This window comes from Bos taurus, chromosome 7 (genome assembly GCF_002263795.3).
Source record: "Bos taurus isolate L1 Dominette 01449 registration number 42190680 breed Hereford chromosome 7, ARS-UCD2.0, whole genome shotgun sequence".
Taxonomy (NCBI): Eukaryota; Metazoa; Chordata; class Mammalia; order Artiodactyla; family Bovidae; genus Bos; species Bos taurus.
Window position 1 is genome coordinate 29259186 of NC_037334.1, and position 23419 is coordinate 29282604.

The following is a 23419-nucleotide window of genomic DNA, read 5'->3' on the forward strand; positions in this document are numbered from 1 at the left end:
GCACAGGATACTCTGTCACTCAAAGTGTGGTCCCTAGGTCAGTGACATCAGTGTTCCCCAAGAACTTATTGAAAATGCGGAATCTTGACCCTCACCTCAGACTTACTGAGTCAGATTGTGTTTTAATAAGATCTCCAGGTGATTCAAATGCACATTAAGGTTTGAGAAGCACTGATTTAGAAAGTAAATGCTGAAGGACTTCCAAAGAAGAACTTATCACTGAGACCTTCAAAAGGGTGGTTGCTGGTTGCCTGCCTGGGGAAATGGGTGGCCTGATTATGTGAGGAGGTTTGTTTCATCAGCAAGATCCAATGGAGTGGCGATGCAAATGGAAGATGAGAAACGTAGTCTTTTAAACTATGTATTTGCATTTTTAAAATCAGAAAAATGTGTTCAGGTAAGAGACATGCTAGTTCCTACAGTGGGCAGGCTCTCAGTGGCCAGGTCATAGTGTATTCCATCTGCTAAACCCCTTCAATGCCAGTGCTCTGCAACCCTAGCATACAGAATGTGTCAGCTTGGCCCAGGAAGATGGATGGTCATCCACAAGGTTACTTGGCTGTATTTGGTGAGCTGAGAGTAGCTGCCCCAGCTCTCTATATAGAGGGGAATGCGATCTATCGCTTCTAAAAAGGAAAAAAAAAATTTCAATTCCTCAAGAAGTTTGGCTAGGTCATAAATTTAAAGGAGACACAAAGTATTGCATATGACCTTACTGATCAAGACATGAGATCAGTAAATCTTTAGGATGTGGGAGCAGGTAATAGAAGATGGGAGAGAAGTAGAGGGTGTCAGAAAAGTTTTATGACATAGCTTGCTGTCTTAATTTGGTATATGGTTTGGAAGTACCCCAAAGAACTGAAAGAGATTGTTGAGAGTTACTACTAGGAGCAGGGAGAAAGAGGCTAAGGCCGGGGAGTAAAGGGGGATATTTATTTTCTCTGGTGCAAAAAAACCCCAAAAACTAACAAAAAAGCACACCAGTGGACAGTTGTTACAGAAAAGGAATTTTGTCTAGCCAACTTGGGAGGAAGAAGGAAAAAAGAACTGTACAAAGCACAGTGGGAAAAAGAATCCTGACTATGCCTTGTAAAGCCAACAGAGGGATCTTGGTGGTGATGGTTTTCTGTTTGGTTTATAAAGTAGCAGTAGGTGAAGATGTCAGCGGCTTTATCTTGCCCACTGGAGGAAGAGGCTAACAATAAGTGTTCGTTCTGTGAGCAAATCTAGGAACAGAGAACTAAGAAGGACTGACAAAGCAAGAGGAAGTTCAAATGTATGTGGGAGACAGTGGGGAAATCATGTTCTGCTTCTTATGAAACAAGGTCTGTGGAAGAAAATAGGCGCTCCTAAGGCAGAGTTGGTTTGGGAAGCTGCCTTTTGTCTTTTTCTGACTTCATGCCTTCCTGAGCCTTCACTTTTGTATCTATAAACCTCAGCTGGTCAACATGACAAGGCTGTCCAGGGAATTCTCTTAAGGAGTGGATATAAAAAAAAAAAAATCTCAGTTCTGAATATTCAGTTCATCACCGTGTTCTGTGTACTCACCTTCTCAAGATCCCTTGAATCCATTTACCCTTCCCCAGGGTTATCACTTCTCCTCTAGTCCAAGATCAGTCAGTTCAGTCGCTCAGTCGTGTCCGACTCTTTGTGACCCCATGGACTGCGGGACACCAAGCCTCCCTGTCCATCACCAACTCCCGGAGCCTACCCAAACTCATGTCCATTGAGTTGCTGATGCCATCCAACCATCTCATCCTCTGTCGTCCCCTTCTCCTCCTGCCTTCAATCTTTCCCAGCATCAGGGTCTTTTCAAATGAATCAACTCTTCGCATCAGGTGGCCAAAGTATTGGAGTTTCAGCTTCAGCATCAGTCCTTCCAATGAATATTCAAGACTGATCTCCTTCAGAATGGACTGGTTGTATCCCCTTGCAGTCCAAGGGACTCTCAAGAGTCTTCTCCAACACCACAGTTCAAAATCATCAATTCTTTGACACTCAACTTTCTTTATAGCCCAGCACTCACATCCATACATGACCACTGGAAAAACCATAGCCTTGACTAGACGGACCATTGTTGACAAAGTAATGTCTCCGCTTTTGAATATGCTATCTAGGTTGGTCATAACTTTCCTTCCAAGGAGTAAGCCTCTTTTAATTTCATGGCTGCAATCACCATCTGCAGTGATTTTGGAGCCCAGAAAAATAAAGTCTGACACTGTTTCCACTGTTTCCCCATCTATTTGCCATGAAGTGATGGGACCAGATGCGATGATCTTAGTTTTCTGAATGTTGAGCTTTAAGCCACCTTTTTCACTCTCCTCTTTCACTTTCATTAAGAGGCTGTTTAGTTCTTCACTTTCTGCCATAAGGGTGGTGTCATCTGCATATCTGAGGTTATTGATGTTTCTCCTGTCAATCTTGATTCCAGCTTGTGCTTCCTCCAGCCCAGCATTTCTCATGATGCTGCATATAAGTTAAATAAGCAGGGTGACAATATACAGCCTTGACGTACTCCTTTTCCTATTTGGAACCAGTCTGTTGTTGCATGTCCAGTTCTAACTGTTGCTTCCTGACCTGCATACAGGTTTCTCAAGAGGCAGGGCAGGTGGTCTGGTATTCCCATCTCTTTCAGAATTTTCCACAGTTTGTTTTGATCCACACAGTCAAAGGCTTTGGCATAGTCAGTAAAGCAGAAATAGATGTTTTTCTGGAACTCTTTTGCTTTTTTGATGATCCAGTGGATATTGGCCATTTGATCTCTGGTTCCTCTGCCTTTTCTAAAATCAACTTGAACATCTGGAAGTTCACAGTTCACTTACTGTTGAAGCCTGGCTTGGAGAATTTTGAGCATTACTTTACTGGCATGTGAGATGGGTGCAATTGTGTGGTAGTTTGAGCTCTCTTTGTCACTAGTCCAAGATACCAAGTACTAAAGCCCTACCTCCCTGAACTACTTGCCATAGGCTCTGAGATGGTCTCCCTGTATCCACCCTTGATTCTTTCCAGAGTATTCACACTGTTCACAGTGCAGGCAGGGATATTCTCAAAATGCATATCTGGTCAGATTACACATACCACCTCCCCGCCCCCTACATGCAGCACACATAATCCTTAAGTAGCTTCACCCAGATCGTAGGATAACGATGAAACATGGCCTGGCCCCTGCCCACCCACCACTTAAATTTTGACTTTCCCAGCCCTTTGCCTTTTTTCAGTTGTTTGAAACTTTTTTTCTTTTTGCTTGTTTCATGTCATTTCCATCACTAGAAGTTGAGCTCTGTGAACTCGGGGTCTGTGCCTATTTTCTTTATTATTGTATCTCTGATACCCTGGAGGCTCATTCACTGTTCCCCAATGAATGACATTGCCTATTTAGTAAAATCTGACCCTTGTTCCCTGATGGGAAAGAGCCCATCTCAGAACTGTGTAGGGATTCAAAGTATACGCTCAGTTTCTGGTGTTCCATCATTGGACTTACCCACCACACAGTTGAAGGACAGGGTTAGTGGCCATGTTGATGCTCTGCTTATGAAGACTTGCCAAACCTCATTCTAGAATGGCATTCTCAGTCTTGACTCAGAATATGAATCCAAGAAAAATAAGCCATTTGAGGAACTGGGAAAGGTATGTGATGCCTTATGTTGCAGTAAAACTTCCTGAGTAAATAGAATTGTTCCATTTTATACTTTATTTTTTCCTAACATCAGAATATTCTCCCAGCATTCATTTATTTCTTCTTTCATAGTTCATAAAGTAGAAGATGATGAAAACAACAGCACCAACTTTTATTAAATAAAATATTACATTTTCAAATACATAGAGACATTCAAATGAAGGCATATCTTAATTGCCTTACCCATTCTTAATTTTTATTCTCTGCATTATGTCTTATTATTCCCTCTTGGAAATAGCCTTCTGTCACTTTCATATTGGCTTGCTCACATTTTAAAATCAGCCTATGTAATCTAATCTCTAGAAGTTTAGCTTTTGCAGTTGTTAATAATAATATGATATGATTAATTTCTAAAGACCCTCATTAGTAAGACTATTCATTTCAAATCCTCATTAACCTGTCAGATAAGAGCTTTGGATTCTCCACGGCTAGAATCAAGGCAGGTCCCAATAAGCTTTAATTACTTGGAAGGAGGTGTTGCATGTTATCTTTCACAATGTTTGTGTGTTCAGGGATTGATGGCACTTGGCTCAAATTTCATCTTAGATATATATTTTCTGGAATCTGTTGGGCGGTGGCACTGTTGACAGAGAAGATGAAAGTAAGACCGTAACATAAAACCATCTGATTTTTTCTGAATGCTCTGCCCTGCCCATTCCGTTGGGTTGAAATCTCTACACGTGTGATGACAACCTTTGATTATATCATAAACGTGTAGAATGGATGTTAGAAATATGGCACCTTCTGTCTCTCGGCTGGTCAGATTTTAGGGCTGTGACTGGGAGTGTGTGATAGCTTGGTGGAGCGCTGAACTCTAGGAACAGTGCAAAATTATCTTCATTCCTTTCCCTCTTGACTCTGAAATGGTACTGTGTGCATGTTTAGGACTATTAACCTGTGGGCCTCTGGTGTCTGGTGGAATATTTTGAGCAGGCTCAGAGTGCAGTCATTTCTCTCAGGTATTTCTTTTAGCAAAGAAAACTTCATGAAGTTGCATGGCCATGTAGTGGGAGATTGTGCTTAAAGTTTGATAATTTGGGGAACAGTAAAGTTCAGCAAGATAAATGGAGATATAGGCTATTGTCATGAGCTGAGCTAATGTGATTTTAAACCTTCACTTTAATGCCCAAGGTTATGTGTGGCGAATGGTAGGGCAGGGGTCCTGGTGAACCAGAGGAACTGACCTCCGTCCTTGGTGCTTTGCAGAGTGCGTCAGGCAGAAGTTTGGGTGGCTGTGTAAAGTACAAAGAGAGATACCCTTCAGGAAGCCGTGTAGTCTCATTAATTTATTTTTAAAAATAATTGTTTTTATCGAGGCAATTATATAATATTAAAAATAGGTTTCTTATACTAAATTTAGAAAATTTGAGTCAGGAGAAAGAAAAAACTAAAACTTTCCCATAAACTCATTATCCAGAAAGAATCACTTCCAATTTTGGTGTTCTAATTAGAGTCTCCTTTTCTCTGTCTTTATATTACTATGAGTGTGTGTGTCTATGTCATATGCCTACAGATACACGCAGAACAAAATTACAAAATTACATACACACAGATTATTCAGAGAAAATGTATCTTCATTTTGTTTTAACTGATCTGATCATCCTCTCAAGACCTCACATGCTGCCTGCTGAAACAAAACCCACATTTTAATCTAGTCAGGTAAACTTTGTCTGACCTGGTACAGACGTTTAACAGTCTGTTTGGATAACTCAATCTCTTTCTGTCTAATCTGGGGTGGTGTTGTGCTCGGTCACTAAGTCGTGACTGACTCTTTGTGACCATGTGAACTGTAGCATGCCAGGCTCCTCTGTCTTTTGCCATCTCCCATAGTTTTCTCAAATTCATGTCCATATAGTCAGTGATGCTATCTAACCATCTCATCCTCTGGCACCCGCTTCTCTTTTTGCCTTCAATCTTTCCCAGCATCAGGGTCTTTTCCAATGAGTCAGCTCTTCACATCAGGTGGCCAAAGTATTGGAGAAGCTTCAACTTTAGCTTTTCTTGTGGTTCAGATGGTAAAGAATCCGCCTGCAATGTGGAAGACCTGGGTTTGATCCCTGGGTTGGGAAGATCCCCTGGAGGAGGGCATGGCAACCCACTCCCATATTCTTGCCTGGAGAGTCCCCATGGACAGAGGGGCCTGGCAGGCTACAGTCTATGGGGTCGCAAAGGTTTGGGCACAACTGAGCAACTAAGCACAGATTCAGCAACAGTCCTTCCAATGAACGTTCAGGGTTGATATCCTTTAGGGTTGACTGGTGTGATCTCCTTGTTGTCCAAGGGACTCTGGAGAGACTTCTCCAGCACCACAATTTGAAAGCAGCCATTTTTCAGCACTCAGCCTTCTTTATGGTCCAACTCTCACACCCATACGTGACTAGTAGAAAAACCATAGCTTTGACCTTTGTCAGCAAAGTGATGTTTCTGCTTTTTAATACACGGTCTAGGTTTGTCATAGCTTTTCTTCCAAGGAGCAAGCATTGTTTAATTTCATGGCTGCAGTCACCGTCCACAGTGATTTTGGAGCCCAAGAATATGAAATCTGTCACTGCTTCCACTTTCTCCCCCTGCATTTGCCGTGAAGTGATAGGACCAGATGCCATAATCTTAGTTTTTTAATGTTGTGTTTCAAGCTAGCTCTTTCACCCTCCTCTTTTCACCCTCATCAAGAGTCTCTCTAGTTTCTCTTCACTTTCTGCCATTAGAGTGGTATTATCTGTATATCTGAGGTTGTTGATATTTCTCCAGGGCTACTCCATTTCTTCTAAGGGATTCTTGCCCACAGTAGTAGATATAATGGTCACCTGAATTAAATTTGCCCATTCATGTCCATTTTAGTTCCCTGATTCCTGGGATGTTGATGTTCAGTATTGCCATATCCTGCTTGACCACATCCAATTTACCTTGATTCATGGACTTCATAGTCCAGGTTCCTATGCAATATTGTTCTTTATAGCATCAGACTTTACTTTTACCACCAGACACATCCACAGTTGAGAGTCATTTCTCTTTTGGCCCAGCCGCTTCATTCTTTCTGGAGCTACTAGTAATTAGCTGCACTGTTCCTCAGTGGCATAATAGGCATCTTCTGACCTGGTGGGGGTGGGGTCTTTTTGCCTTTTTATACTGTTCATGGGGTTCTCGTGGGAATACTGGAGAGGTTTGCCATTTCCTCTTCTAGCACACCATGTTTTGTCAGAGCTCTTCACTATGACTCATCTGTCTACCTTGGGTGGCCCTACATGGCATGGCGCATAGCTTCATCGAGTTAACAAGCCCCTTAGCCATGACAAGGCTATGATCCATGAAGGGGGTGATTTGGATACAATTCAGGTTTTCAGAATTGAGTGCCCTTCCCTCACTTTTTTTGAGAGGCTGTCTGGATGATACGTGTGACCTCATGGCATGTGGAAGGAGGGAGCTGCTCCCCATGCTGGTGATCTCTGAGGTGCTAGAGGTCCCAGGTGGCATTTCCTGGTCAGGTACAACCATTCCCTCTGTGCACATTGGCTCACTGTGGAAGGTAGTTTGTTCCTCTGGGCTGCAGCCCTTCTTTCCTTCAGAGAGGTCTCATCTCTGTGTCCCACCATCACTGACTCTGGCTGCCTGTGCTGCATGCCTGGACCTTGGGGAGCCAGGACTCTGCTCCCCTCCTGTAGTGGACATCTCGCTAAGCAGGGCTGTATCACCATGCCTGCTGAGGGTGAGTAGAGGAAGCACAGCCACGTGTAAATGCCATAGCAACTCAGGTTGGGGTTTAGAACTGCTTTGAGGATTGCCCAGAGAAGAAACACAGTTAAACTGTCTTTTTCTGGATAGGCTTCATTCTGCTTTGTAAATTTCACCTGACCTGCCTTACCCTCTCATCTGGGTCAAGATTTGTTCTTATCAAATGTTGCCAGGGCAACAGTGCCTGTGGCTTTTTAAGGTATTTCAGAAGTGGCTGAAGAGCTCTCTCCATCTGCCGGTGAAGCTACTTGGGAATAAGAGAGAGGCCTTATGTCAATTTGTTTCTTATTAAGATCATATTAATAAGCATTACTCAAGTAAATCTCACAGGCAAACAGAAATTCTTGGGCTCTGCTTACATATTTCCAAATGCAGAATTCTCTGCTTCTGTGCTCATGCAGCACACCAGCTCAACTCTCAAAAGACAAATAGGTTAATTCACTTCACTTGCTCCCTGTCCTCTGGAAGCACAGTCCAGTTTGGTGTAAGTGGCTGTTGAAGACAGTCTGGAGAAGTGTGAGTCCATGAGGAATCCAGTTAAGGGGCACATAATATGCCTCTGGTCATATGTGGACTCTTAGTTGGGGTCATGAAAGAAAGTGTTATTTGATAGGCATCGAGGAGACCCTGGGTTGACCTCAGGAAAAGGCCTGTGACTTAATATGTTGGGTTGGGTAGACTGATCCAGGGTTGAGATGGAGCCCTGGGTGATGAAAGGGGGCTGGAGATGGCCCTGTGCTCTGTACCCAACCTGGAAGAAGCAAACCACAGGAGTCTAGTTGTGTCTTGAGTCCAACTGACCGTAGACAGTCTGTAATGGCTGCCTGTGACTTAATATGGAGGGTTGGGTAGATTGGAGGTAAATAGTTGAAAGGCTCTGCCAGTCTCACTCTGTGGGAAGCAGATTTGCTCTGGCTCTTGCAGTATTTGCATTTGAGGCATAAATGTCTTCATTCAACCTTCTCTGTTTTGTATTTTGTGAGTAAAATTACTTTGTACCATCCCCTTGAGGAAACAAATCTCTATTAACATGCTCACAAAATATAACCTATAGCCATGGGCCAGGCTGACATGCCAGACAGGAGAGGAAAACTTGTGGCTTTCTGACTTTAACTTTAATCGGCTTGTCTTGATTACACAGCACAAGCAACGAGAAGCTTGATTAAATGACTTTAGTTCATTGATGTCTTTAAAGAGCTGAATACGTAATTTGAAATTTTACCAACTCAGTTACCTGTGGGTTACCATGGTAATAAAGCATATGCTGAAATGACATTTGACATTAATTTTATCATTTTAATTTACAATCACTGAAACACAATAGCACATCTCTAACAAAGCATTTCATTTTAAGGTAACCAAGGAAGATATACTCACATTTTCAATGTAGTTATGAATTGCAGTACATTAAAGAGAAAAGGTTAGGACCAATTCATCCATCCTTCAAATTAAACCTTAAACTTATGTGGGTGGTGGGGTTAAATGGATTCTCTTGAAACAGGTATCTATCTGGCCTTCTCACCTATGAATCAGTGGTATTTGGCACTGAGACAAGTTACATCCAAATCCATACTGCAAAATGTGTTATAGTGAGATGATACTACCCTAGCTTCCTTCTGGAGCTTAGCATTTGATACAAGATTAAGGTATCCTTACACTTTGTGGGCAGTCTATGGCTGTATAGACTTTGGTTGAACATTAATGGTTTAATTAATATTTTAGTAATAATTACTCAGGCATAATGGAAATATTAAGAACTTTGGACAATGGTTTTAGTCCAATGGCAGATTTTGACAAAAGGGTAAAATAATGAACTAACATAAAAACATTTTAAAGAATCAGTACAATTAATAGTATAGATGACCAAAGGTTGGCATGAAAGAGGAACTAGAACTTTATACTCATTTGGAAATGGTTCCCCTGGAGAAGGCAATGGGAATGGTTCCACATGAATTCACCATCTCCCTTGTCATGAACTTTGTCTCTGCCTTATGAAGAGAGTCCAAATCCTGGCCCCTATTCTTGGTTCCACTCTTGACCACATCTGACTCTAAGGATGTCGATATTGCTTCTCTTTGTTTCAATTCCTACTCACATTTGATGAAAACTTAACTTTTTGTTTTTTAAGTTATTTCTGTTGGAGGGATTATTATTGTGAGAGTGGAGAAGGCAATGGCACCCCACTCCAGTACTCTTGCCTGGAAAATCCCATGGATGGAGAAGCCTGGATGGCTGCAGTCCATGGGGTCGCTGAGGGTCAGACCCGACTGAGCGACTTCACTTTCACTTTTCACTTTCATGCATTGGAGAAAGAAATGGCAACCCACTCCAGTGTTCTTGCCTGGAGAATCCCAGGGATGGGGGAGCCTGGTGGGCTGCCGACTATGTGGTCGCACAGAGTTGGACACGACTGAAGTGACACAGCAGCAACAGCAGCATTTTGGAGTACTTCTTTTATTTTTGGCTACTAAGGGTATCTAAAGTCCTATCAGAGGTAGTTGAATGTCCCCACCATGTTCTGCAATGGCACATACCTTTTTTAAAATTTGAGGATGAAGATGCATGAAGGAATATTTAAGTCTAGCTAATTCATTGTTTTGTCAAAAAGCCATGTGCAGAAATACTGTTAAAAATAGATCCTGTATTTTAATGGCAAATGTAATCCCTCTCAGCTGTAATAATGATAGAAAACATACAATCCAACTTTCTTTCCTTAAATGAAACATTCATCTAGAAGCCAACCAAAAGAAAACTGAACACGGCACACCCCAAGCACTTTTTAGTTATTTATTGAAAAGTTAATTCAAATTTTTGCTACCAAGTCATCACATTTATTATTTTTTATCTAACCACTCATGGCAAATAAGCAAGCCAAAACAAACAAACAAACCAAAAAATGAAAAACACAAAACCTGGCAGTTGTAGGGAGAGAAGATATTAAAAAGTAGAAAATAAATATATCTATCAGCTAATGGAAATAAAACCAATAAGCACCAAAAACAGCAAAGAAAACATTAATTCAGGCAGTGCCCTTTCAGTTTGCCTTAGGAATCATGAGTAGCAATTTGAAACCCTGTTTTCTCTTGGGAAGGAGTGCTGCCTAGAATATGATATAAACTATACTGATCAAATAAAGAGGAGAGCCTGAGGCTAAAACAGAAAGAAAGAAGTTACAACAAAGAAAAACAGCAAGTTGTATGAAATGACACATTTATACACCAGCAAAGTAAAATTAGAAACCTCCCCCTACATAAATGTTATATCAGCAGCAGAAGAAAAATAGCTACATCACAGAGACCAGACTAGAGAAAGAGGAGAACATATAACAGGAGATTATCTCAAATAGTTCCCAGAGCATGCTATATGTGTAAGTGTTTTAATCATGATATCAGTTTAATTTTGTTAAGTGATGATAAAGTTACTAAAAAAAAATTGAATGTTTTAGGAAAAATGTAACAGTAAATAATAAGTACCTACTAAAAAAATGTGATGGGTGTGGATTATTAAATTTAAGCAGGCATTTGACATTCTCTTTCTTCTTTGAAACTATATTGCTCTTGATTCAGGCAAAATGGTACCCTTTGACTTTTGCGAGCATCACTGAGCTTAGAAAAGTGTAGCTGATGACTAAGTGAAATATTGCAGGGGCAAGCTTTGGACATGATGAATTTGTTCTTGCAGAAATTCCCATTAGAAATTCAATGTCATCTATTAGGAAGGCCTCTGTGCCTCGATTTATGCAGCAGATGGATTTTGAAAGGCAACAGATATGTAAAATTTTTGTAAATTAAATCAGTGTGCTTGTCATTTTGTGGTTCATCATTTTGTAAAACCAAGAGTCCATTTGTAATGTCAATGATTAGGCCTAAAATACCTGATTAGATTTTCTAAATCTGATTTTATTTGAGAAAAGCATTAAAAACATTGTCGAAAGCAACTTAAATGTCTGTCAAAATACTAGAATGACCAAGAGAAAAGAAAACTGTAGGAAATCATGAATGATTCAAATCACAGTCAATAAAATCTAAAGATTTTATGAGTGTTTCATCTTCCTAAGAACTGGCAACCACTTAACTTTTCTCTTCCTCAAGCCCAGGTTTCTAGATGCCCAGTTCATATTTTGAACTGATGTGAAGGATTTTTTTTTTTTTTTAACAATTATTGCTTCTTCCTGCTTGAAATATTCTTAAAACATCACTCTCTTAGAATTCTTCAGGTCTCACTGCTCCATCTTCATCTCCTTTTCTGGCTATATCTCAATGTTGGAATATCTAGGCTTAGTTCTTGGATCACTTATCCTCTATTTGACTTCATGCATTGATGATTTTGTTTACTTATTGAACCTTATAACTTTAAACACCATAGATATGTGAATTACATTGGCTTCACTCTTGAGCTCCAGACTCATACACACAACTACATACTCAGTATCTCCGTTTGGGTGCTAATGAGCATTTCATGCTTAATACCTGCAAAACTCAATGCCTACTTCCCCCATGCTTGCTCCTAGATACGTCTCTATTTCAGTAACTTAAAACTTCCATCCTTTCATTTGCACAATTTCTAGATACCCCAGTAATAATCCTTTCTTATTCTTATAATACATCTAATTCACCTCCACTTCCATCCACCTGATCTAAACAGTGAACTTACTGGTATTATTCAGTGGCCTCCTAACCTATTTCCCTGTTTCCTCTCCTACCCACCCTACAGTTATTCCCCTAAAAGCAATCAGAGTGATTCTTTTAAAAGAGAGATCAAGTCTCTTCTCTCTCCCCACCCCTCCAGTCATTTGCCATATCACTCAAAGCAGAAAACAAAGTCCTTACGTTGACCTTCAAAGCCCTCCATGAACGGACCACACTACCTTCTGGCTGCATCCCTTATTTCTCGCACCCCCCTTCTTGGACTCTTGTCCAGCCACACAGCTCCATTATTGTCATTCAAAAGCACCAACCCCCCTCCCACCTTGGAGCCTTTGCATCCTGGACCTTGACCCTGTTTTCCCCAGATACCCTCGTGGCTATTCCCCATTATGATTGAAATGTCAGCTTCTCCCGGAGACGTTCTCCAAGCCCCCAATCAAAACTGCAATTCCCACCCCTGCACTCCTTGTCTTTTCCTTGCCATTCTCCTCGGCACTTTTCACAGTCTGATATGCAATGTGGTATCCTTTTTCTTATACTTAACGCCTGTTTCTTGCTGGTGTAATAGACATGCCCCAGAAGAAAAAATGATTGCCTTTTTTGTTCACTGCTATATCCTCAACATCCAAAGAACTGCTTAGCGTGTAGGAGGGGTTTAATTGGTTTTGGTAGAATGTGTACAAATGGCACTGTGGCCACTTTGAATATTTAAAAAATCTAACCTATATGTACATCCTATTGTAAGGTAAGGTCTGTTCTTTGTGACTACCTGAATTTATAATCTAGAATTGGGATCGAGGTTTTTGTAATGGAACATACCATAAATGTAGATGGAACAGAAGCTGTTCAAGAAATATAAGTAGCAAAAGTCAGGATGTGGCCAAGGGCAATTGATTGCTCACCCAACAGCTATTTCCCCTTCTTTCTTGGTCTGATTTTATGTCTACTCTAATGAATCCCATCCAGCCCCCATATGGTTTGTGATTAACTTAGGGCAGCCACAAAAATCTCATTCCTCTTTGCCCAGTGACTAAACTAGGGCAGTTCTAATCAATGATATAAGAAAACTTCTGGGAAAATTTTCTTACCGTCGTAAAACAGTGGGTGGTACAGAGAAAAGCTCCTCATTTGCCCTCCTCCTTGCTCCTCATTTTGGATATTTCTTACAGGTGATGTGATGCTTCAAGCTTGAAGCTTATAGCCATGAAGGAAGCACCCCCAACTTCCAAGAATATCTGAGCAGAAACTCAGGAATGGCTGCTGTCCTTGCTGACAGTGCTGGCACTTGCCAACCTCAAAACAGCCTGCCTGTGGACTTCCCAATAAGTGCAGTGATGAAGGTTTGTATTGCTTAAACCACTCCTCATTGGTTAAAATTATTGTCACTGATTCAGAGGACATGAGAAAATGAAGACACAGCCATGACTCAAATAAACCTCAATTGTAACTATTTTCTTCAGGGAAAATAAATAGATAGCTCTTCTTGAGAAGGAAGCTTGGGGATCTTTTAAAATCTCCAAGTCTGAAGACTGATTCTCTCACTCTCCACAGTCTTCACTGGTTTTAGATCTCTGCATAGAATATGAGATATTATGAAGCAACATATTTAGTTGTGTTGTACCGTCCTCCACATTCTAGTGACATTCAGCCTCGGCATGCTGCCCCTCACACAAGAGTGTGCTTCATTGGCATTGCTGTTGGCTGTGCCTGGCCAGGGGTTGACCTCAAAGTCCTTCTACAATCAGAGCTGGCCAAACTTTCCTCTCTGCACAGGGAGGGTCTGCCTTCCATAGAGCTGTAATGGTGGCCACCTTATCCTTGGAAGAATTTCTCTTTCTCATTATTCTTCCTCTTGAATTCAGCTCCAAATGCTCTGGCTTCAATAAAATGACTCTCTTCTAACATTTTCTTTACAGTGTTGTGCCATTGTTCATGCTCAATTAAGGATGATGACGAATAATGCAGCGAACAGTAATTAGTAGCCTGAAAGAAAATGACGGCTGAAAAAAACAGTAGGGAACTTCCCCAGAGAATTTTATCCCTAATTCGACTAGCCAGATGAAAAATGTAGCGGAAGCATCATCCACCTGGGATAGAACAAGGCTGGACAAATAGCAAGAATAGACGACAGTGGGGAATTCTGCAATAGTGAGCTAATGAGCGGAAAGACCCAATTGTTTTTTTTTTTATTCTATTTAATTTCAAAGGTTTAATTTTCACCATTACCAAATGGTGATTACTAGTCTCCCTTGTGAACACAGCATTGACCTAAATACTACCATCTAGAAGCGGATTCTGCCAGCAGGCACTTTAAATTGCCTTTGGCTATATTCACAGGAAAACAGCACCTGATGAAATGTTTGTAATAGCGAATTGTTCTGCCTCTCTGCCTTTTGCTCTTGCTGTTTCCTGTGACTGGAATGCTCTCCCCTTTTCTGCCAGTTCTGCTCCTCCAGTCCTTCCTTCTCAGGGCCCTGCCCTTCTGGTGGCTCTCAAGGATCCTTCATTTCCCATCAGAATTCTTTCTTCCTCTCAGTTCCCCAAGTACCTTATTTGCACCCACATTCAAGCGAACAGTTTTTTAAAAACTGTGGTATGACTTGATACACTAAAATTCACTTAAGTGTGCAGTTTGATGAAATTTAAATATAGCCACCATTCAAATCACGATGTAGAATATTTTGAGAAGGCTCCAACATGCCCCCAGTCAAGTCAGTACTCTTCCAGCCCCTGCAGCGCAAGCATTATTTTTAACCTCTAGCACCATAGATGAGCTTTGCTTTTTTTTTTTTTTTTTTAAATGTAAATCAGTGTCTTTCACCTAGGGGTAATTTTGTCTCCTAGAAGACATTTGGCAATATCTGGACCTATTTTTGGTTGTCACAATGAGTGAGCGGTGTGGTGGAGGGATGTACTATTGCTGTCAGCATCTGATAGGTGGAGACCAGGGATGCTTCTAAACACCTTAAGATGCACAGGACAAGGCCTCATATCAAAGAATTAAATCTGGCTCAAAATATCAATAGTGCCCAGGTTGAAAAGCCCTGATGTGAAAAAAAAAAAAGAAATCATAAAGTATATACTCACGCCTGACATTTTACTCAACATTATATCTTTGAGACTTATCCACATTTCTGAGTACATCAGTAGTTAGTTCTCATTTATTGCAGTATAGTATTCTACTCTATAGATGTATGTGTTTACTTTTTCTGCTGTTGATGGATATCCCAATGTCATTTTTAAAAATTGAAGTATAGTTTATTTGCAATGCTATGCTAGTTTCAGATGTACAACATAGTGATTTGATATTCCTTGGGCTGTACATCACACCCTTGTATCTTTTTAATTTTATACCTCGTAGTTTGGACCTCTTAATTCTCTTTCCTTATTTTATCTCATTCCCAATCCCTCTCCCCATCCAATGTCATGTTTTTTGGAACACACTTAGAATATTTACTTCATTGGTATGTATTTGTATCCATCTTGGTTGAAGAAAGTCAGTAAGTGATTAAGAGGTTAGTTTTTGCTTATAATAGTGCTGAATGTATGTTAAGGGCTAAAATATGTTGGGCTATGTGCCCAACCTAATTCATTGAACTTAGTTACTGGTCAAAAGTGTTTACTGTAAGAAGCAATTTCTGGTGAGAAAGTGGGGAAAGGAAGAATTGTTTGGCTAATTGTTAAGACTACAAAAAAAATCCAGTATTCAGCAAAGTGTCTCTCATGAAATATACCCTTTCCAAACTGGGGCTATCTTTGATAATCAATAGATCTGTAGACAAGTTATTTTTATATTCATCTTAAAATAACAAACTTCGGAAACTTTTAGAAAATGAAGAAAAGTTTATTTTCTTTAATGTCTATTTCAAATTAAACTAAAACTTTATGTTTTTTAAGAAACTTTCTCCAGGCTGAACATAGATAATCATAAACAAATATTCTAATCCTGTTTAGTCATGAGAAATAGTAGCACATGGGGGAAAATGACTAAAACTATTTTAGAAGCTAATTTAAGAAGGTTTTGGAAAGAAATGATATTAAAAGAAATATAAACAATTTGCCTGGTTGCAAGAGATCATTAAAGATTATTTTAAAAATAACTTTCTGAGGCAAATATTAATTCTTAGCCCCTCTTTTTTTTAAGATTTTTTTTTCACATGAACCATTTTTTAAAAAGACTTTATTGAATGTGTTACAGTATTGCTTCTGTTTTATGTCTTATAGTTTTGGCCCCAAAGTATGTGGGATCTTATCTCCTTGACCAGGGATCAAACCCCACCCTGGACTAGAAGGTGAAATCTTAACCTCTGGACTTCCAGGGAAGTCCTCTTAGTCCCTCTTTACATTTCACTTATATTCAGGTGTAAGAGAGATCCTTGGCTACATAGCATACCTTTTGGCTCAGTCTATTGGTAATAATTCTGTTAATGAAGTTAGTGCAGATGGTCAAACCTTGTTGTAAGAAACAATTCAATATACAGTACAGATTGTTTGCTTATAACAGATTTGCTTTGTTGTCATTATAATCCTTATTGTGTAAACGTAGATAGTGGTCTCCAACCCTTCTTATCTAAATGTGGATAGGATCTGAACGGTGATCAGCTGAAAAGACAAATTTAGTGAATATCATCTACATACAAATTCTAGAAGGAACTCCTGGCTATTGTCTCTCTGCTCTTTTTTCCTAGCAATGACCTTCTTTCTCATGGAAATCTGGGGATATGGTTTTGTTAACCCAATGAGATATAAAGGCAATTCCTAGGTTTTGTTCATTCAAGTAATGGGTTGAAGGGTTGTGATATCACCACTATGCAAGGCTAGCATGTTGTTAACCTGTGTTCTGTAGGTGTCTAACATATTACCAAACTGGGAATGATTAGGATATTTGGTAACTCGTCTGTTGCTGAAAGAGCCAGGTTACTCTACCCAATTAGCGCTTCCCAGAGGCTCTTGAAAAGTGGGTGTCACCTGTGATGGCCAGGGGTGTTCCTGACTGTGAAACTGCTCATGTCGCCTCTTCGGGAGTGCACACAATTCTTTGACAATGAATAACTTTATAACAAGGTAAGAAGGCTTAAGAAAAATATAGATTTTATTAAAACCAGGTGGTACTGTGAGTAAAGCACAGTTTCTTATTTGAAAACATGGAAAAAAACTAAAAGGAGAAAGACCAGTCTGCATAATCCCCTCTAGTAAAAGAGTTTATTTCAAGAAATATTCTCCAGTGTCGATGGATTGATGACATACGTACATTTGACACAACCCGTGGAAGTCACTTTCTATGGCTTTTGTGATGGGTTACAGAAGAGCATAAAGTTACTGCCTCTTGACATGGAAATCTGAAATGCATTTTTCCCCCAAGACATGAGGAGACTGTTAAAGAAAAAACTGACAGTAAATTCACAGCACAACCAAAGTGAAGGCCTCATTCCAGCTGAGGTTTGATTAGGAGAACTGCCAAACAAATGTGACTGGATTTTTATTTCACAGAACAGAGCAACAATGAAGATGCAGAAGGAAAATGAGGTCACTGTGCTCTCTCTTAAAAAAAAAAAGAAAAGCCTTGTTTTGAGTAGAAAACACAGTTAAAGATTTCATGTCAAATCCACACTGTAATTTATCCCGGAAGATTGAAAAAGAAAAGTCATTCATTTATTCTTTTTTCACGTGTCTGTAATGAGTGCTCTCACTATTGGAGCTGAACCTACTTTGGTTTTGTTGATGTGTATAAACACCAGTGAATATCAAGTTTTCCTGAGGAATATCTACAAACTTCCAAGGCTCAAGGCCAGCAGGACCTCCGTGTTTCCATCCTGCTGACTGGCCTCTGCATGGTGCATTGCAATGAAGGAGCATCTCAGCAGAGTCTCCCACATAGACATTTATTAGCCCACAGGCCTGGTGTGTAGTCCTGAAGAGGACTATCCCCCTGCTCTTTGATACCCTGGTCACCATCTTGCATGAAACAGGCTCCCTGTCAAGTGGACAGGATCTTCTGCCAGTGACTGTGGTCCTTCCTTTTGAGCAGCCTCTGCCTCCTCAGTACAGAAGTGTGGGAAGAAGCAGGCTTGAACCTCTGGTCCAGCATGGTAAGGGAGACTGATTCATTCCACTTCACTCAGGAGTCCTGGGTCCTCTCACGTCACGCCCAACCAATCACATGCCCTAAATACCACAATTTCCACCAATCGCAATATATTTCTAACGTTCCTGATAATAACCAAATCAGTCTCATATGGATGCTGTTGAGCTTTAACTTATTCCCACATATGTCACGTCATGCTATTCACACTCAACTATTTCAGAATAGAACACCAAGTGTAACACAGGTTTATTATATGTTAGGGATTGTTCTGGGGATTCATGCAGAAAGTTGCTGCTCTCACATAAGGTATAGTTCAGTTCAGTTCAGTTGCTCAGTAGTGTCTGTCTCTCTGCGACCCCATGAATCACAGCACGCCAGGCCTCCCTGTCCATCACCAACTCCCGGACTTTACCCAAACTCACATCCATCGAGTTGGTGATGTCATCCAGCCATCTCATCCTCTGTCGTCCCCTTCTCCTCCTGCCCCCAATCCCTCCCAGCATCAGGGTCTTTTCCAGTGAGTCAACTCTTCGCATGAAGTGGCCAAAGTACTGGAGTTTCAGCTTCAGCATCAGTCCTTCCAATGAACACCCAGGGCTGATCTCCTTTAGAATGGACTGGTTTGATCTCCTTGCAGTCCAAGGGACTCTCAAGAGTCTTCTCCAACACCACAGTTCAAAAGCACCCATTCTTTGGTGCTCAGCTTTCTTCACAGTCCAACTCTCACATCCATACATGACCACTGGAAAAACCATAGCCTTGACTAGACAGACCTTTGTTGGCAAAGTAATGTCTCTGCTTTTTAATATGCTAAGTTGGTCATAACTTTCCTTTCAAAGAGTAAGTGTCTTTTAATTTCATGGCAGCAGTCACCATCTGCAGTGATTTTGGAGCCCAGAAAAATAAAGTATGACACTGTTTCCCCATCTATTTCCCATGAAGGGATGGGACCAGATACCATGATTCTAGTTTTCTGAATGTTGAACTTTAAGCCAACTTTTTCACTCTCCTCTTTCACTTTCATCAAGAGGCTTTTTAGTTCCTCTTCACTTCCTGCCATAAGGGTGGTGTCATCTGCATATCTGAGGTTATTGATGTTTCTCCTGGCAATCTTGATTCCAGCTTGTGCTTCCTCCAGCCCAGCGTTTCTCATGATGTACTCTGCATATAAGTTAAATAAGCAGGGTGACAATATACAGCCTTGACATACTCCTTTCCCTATTTGGAACCAGTCTGTTGTTGCATGTCCAGTTCTAACTGTTGCTTCCTGACCTGCATATAGGTTTCTCAAGAGGCAGGTCAGGTGGTCTGGGATTCCCATCTCTTTCAGAATTTTCCACAGTTGATTGTGATCCACACAGTCAAAGGCTTTGGCATAGTCAATAAAGCAGAAATAGATGTTTTTCTGGAACTCTCTTGCTTTTTTGATGATCCAGTGGATGTTGGCAATTTAATCTCTGGTTCCTCTGCCTTTTCTAAAACCAGCTTGAACATCTGGAAGTTCACGGTTCACATATTGCTGAAGCCTGGCTTGGAGAATTTTGAGCATTACTTTACTAGCGTATGAGATGAGTGCAATTGTGCAGTAGTTTGAGCATTCTTTGGCATTGCCTTTCTTTGGGATTGAGATGAAAACTGACCTTTTTCAGTCCTGTGGCCACTGCTGAGTTTTCCAAATTTGCTGGCATATTGAGTGCAGCACTTTCACAGCATCATCTTTCAGGATTTGAAATAGCTCAACTGGAATTCCATCACCTCCATTAGCTTTCTTCATAGTCATGCTTTCAAAGACCCACTTGACTTCACATTCCAAGATGTATGGCTCTAGTGATCACACCATCATTAGCTTGGTCATGAAAATCTTTTTTGTACAGTTCTTCTGTGTATTCTTGCCACCTCTTCTTAATATCTTCTGCTTCTGTTAGGTCCATACCATTTCTGTCCTTTATCGAGCCCATCTTTGCATGAAATGTTCCCTTGGTATCTCTAATTTTCTTGAAGGTACATTCATATGTTAATTACTTGACAGACGCTTTAAGATTAGAGAGTGAGAAATGCTAGGAAGAGAAATAAAGTTAAAGGTGACTCAGTAGTAATGAATCCACCTGCCAATGCAGGAGATGTATGTTCAGTCCCTCGGTTGGGAAGATCCCCTGGAGGAAAAAATGACAACCCACTGCAGTATTCTTGCCTGGAGAATTCCATGGATAGAGGAGCCCGGAGGGCTACAGTCCATGGAGTCACTAAAGTGTCAGACATGACTGAGTACTAAACAACAACAAGAAGGAGAAAGAAAGGGATGGGTAAGGGTGGTCTTTAGATAGGGGTCAGGAAACACCATCTTTGAGGGATGCACTGAGCAGAGATTGAAGGAGAAGAACCATCTGGATACCTGGGGGTGGAGTGTGCTCTGGAAGAGGACACAGTAAATGCAAGGGTTTTAAGGTCATGTACCTTAGTCTTTAAGAACAAAGGAGCCACTGCAGCTACAACGCAGAGAGCAAGTGCATGACAGCTGGAGAGGCAGCCGGGTTGAATCAGGCTGCCCTGGGGGCCTGAGTTCAAGACATGGAATCTTACTCTGAACATAGCTGGAGACCATGGAAGATCTTTGCACAGGAAAGTAAGATGGTCAGATGTACTTAAAAAAAAATCTACAAGAAAGTGTAACATCCATATAGGACTCTCCCAAGATACATCCTCTGGCAAACTTACCATGTTATCATTGGTAACATGTTCAGAGTTAAACTCTCAGTTATTCACAAAAATTTCATTCTCTGTGGGATAGGGTCCAATGGCTTTTATGAAAACTTTCATTTCGTCTTTAGGAAAACCCTGCGAGCAATCCTAGCCACATTTGATTGAGTCACTGCTATGGCCTTATAGTTTGCTGGTTGGTTTTCACTCGTTTGCTGATCATCACAACCACTTTGCAAAGGAGATTTTAATAGTGCCATTTGGTGGCTCAGATGGTAAAGCGTCTGCCTGCAATGCAGAAGACCAGGGTTCGATCCCTGGGTCAGGAAGATCCCTGGATAAGGAAATGGCAACCCACTCCAGTATCCTTGCCTGGAGAATCCCATGGACGGAGGAGCCTGGTAGGCTACAGTCCGTGGGGGTCGCAAAGAGTCGGACATGACTGAGCTACTTCACTTTCACTTCACTTTGAATATAAGGAAACTGAGGCTCAGAGAGGTTAGTGATGGTATCAGTAGCCTTGAGCCAAGACTTTGACTCAAGTTTAAGCCCAAATTCAGAGCCTTTTCTTCTTCATGCAATGCAAAAACTTCTTCAATGCAAAAACTAGGTTTGCATTGTTATTGCTCATATTGAATAAATCAAGTAATGGATGCTCAAGAGATGAAATGAGTCTGTTAACCATTTCATGGCTGGAGCTTGTGGTCTTTCCACCGACAGTTAACTCTATGAAAGTTATTGGGCTCATAAGAACCTGTTTTCAAACTCATGTGATGGATCTAGGGCCAGAACATGTTTTATGTTGCTTTCCCTTCTCTGGTGCCATTGTCATTCCCTTTGTTGAAACTGATACTATGGTTATAACCTGTAGGTGAATAAGAGCTAGATGGGATGGGTGCCCAGTGTTCCTTCAGCTTACGTTGGGTATAGAGCAGGATGGCAAAGCCTTTTAAACTACACTGTTTAGTTAATTCCTCATAGAAGTTCGTCCTAAAGAGCCATGGAACATGTACATGTTAGCTCAGTGAAAAACAAGACTCATGATCATTTAGAGAAGGGAGTAGACTTGGTTCAGTTCAGTTTTACTTATTTTAGCTATTTGTATCTGTGTGCATGCTTGATTAGTCAGTCGTGTTTGACTCTTTGGAACCCTTTGAAGGGTAACCTGCCAAGTTCCCCCGTCCATGGGATTTTTCAGGCAAGAATATTAAGAGTGGGTTGCCATTTCCTCCTCCAGCGGATCTTCCTGACCTAGGGATTGAACCTGAGTCTCGTGTGTCTCCTGCATTGCAAGAGGATTCTTTACCCACCGAGCCATCAGGGAAGCCCTGATACTCTGCTCCTAATAGGATTTCCTAGCCTGGAAGTTCTTAAGATGGGGGACCTTGCCTTTGCAGTGAACCTCATCTATGACCCTGTCTCTGCTGCCAGTGCACTAAATGGAGCCAGTGCCCTAAATGGAGCCAGTGCCGCTGCACAGACGCCTTGGGACAGCTGACCGATCTTCAGAGTCCAAGAAATGAGGCTCGTGTGTCTTGTAACTTTTAGGGTTTCTAATAGTGGCTTTGTTTTATGCCACAGTGGCTTTTCTCAGCTGAATACTGACAAGGATGCATACTCTAGTCTTCAAAAAGTGTATTCAAGGATCTGTATTGGATGTGAAGTCCTCATACACTGCTGGTGGGGGTATGAGATTAAAGAACCGATTTGAAATCAGTTTGCCAGTGTTTTTAAATGTTAAACATATACATACTGTACCATTCACATTCATCAAGAGAAATGAAAATGTATGTTTCGCACAACATGAATGTTCCTAGAAGCTTTACTCATATTAGCCCCAAACTGGGAACTACAGGTACATAGGTTTTTGAAATGTGTATTATATCCATACAATAGAATGATCCTTGACAATAAGAAGAAATGAGCTGATATACTCCACAACATGGATGAAGCTCAAATGCATTATGTTGAGTGAAAAGAGCCAATCATACAGAGTACATACTGAAGGATTGCATTTATGTGAAGTTGTTGAAAATGCAAACAAATGTATAGTGACAGAGCAGGTCATTTAGTGGGTGTCTAGGTGTTGGAATGGAGGAGAGGTGGTGTTGGGCTGGAGGAAACATTTTGGGGGGAAGGACAAATATTCTGGATCCTGATGGTGGTAGCAGGAGATGTGACTATACAAGTACATTCAAGTATATATATGTCTGACAAAACTCTTCTAACTGAAATTAAAAATATAAAGCTTATTACATCTCATTTTATACTTGAATAAAGTAGATTTTTTTTTAAAGTTATGTTAAATTGTTTCCCTAAGTTGCCCTAAACGACTGAGTCCCTCAGTTCCCCCTTTCCTGGTGGGAAATGTCCTTGCAGGAAATCAGACCTGAGTGCTGAAAGTTAGTTCAATAATTCATTGGCTCCTCTTTTTGTATCTGGAAACTCCCAAGTGGTTATGGTCAAGTTGATGTTTAGTTGCTCTCTACCTGTATTTTATTAGCAGAGGAGTGATGGAAATGTATGGGCAAAGGTCTGTATTCTGTTGATGGAATGGCCTTTAAGAACGACATCTGTTTTAAGCAT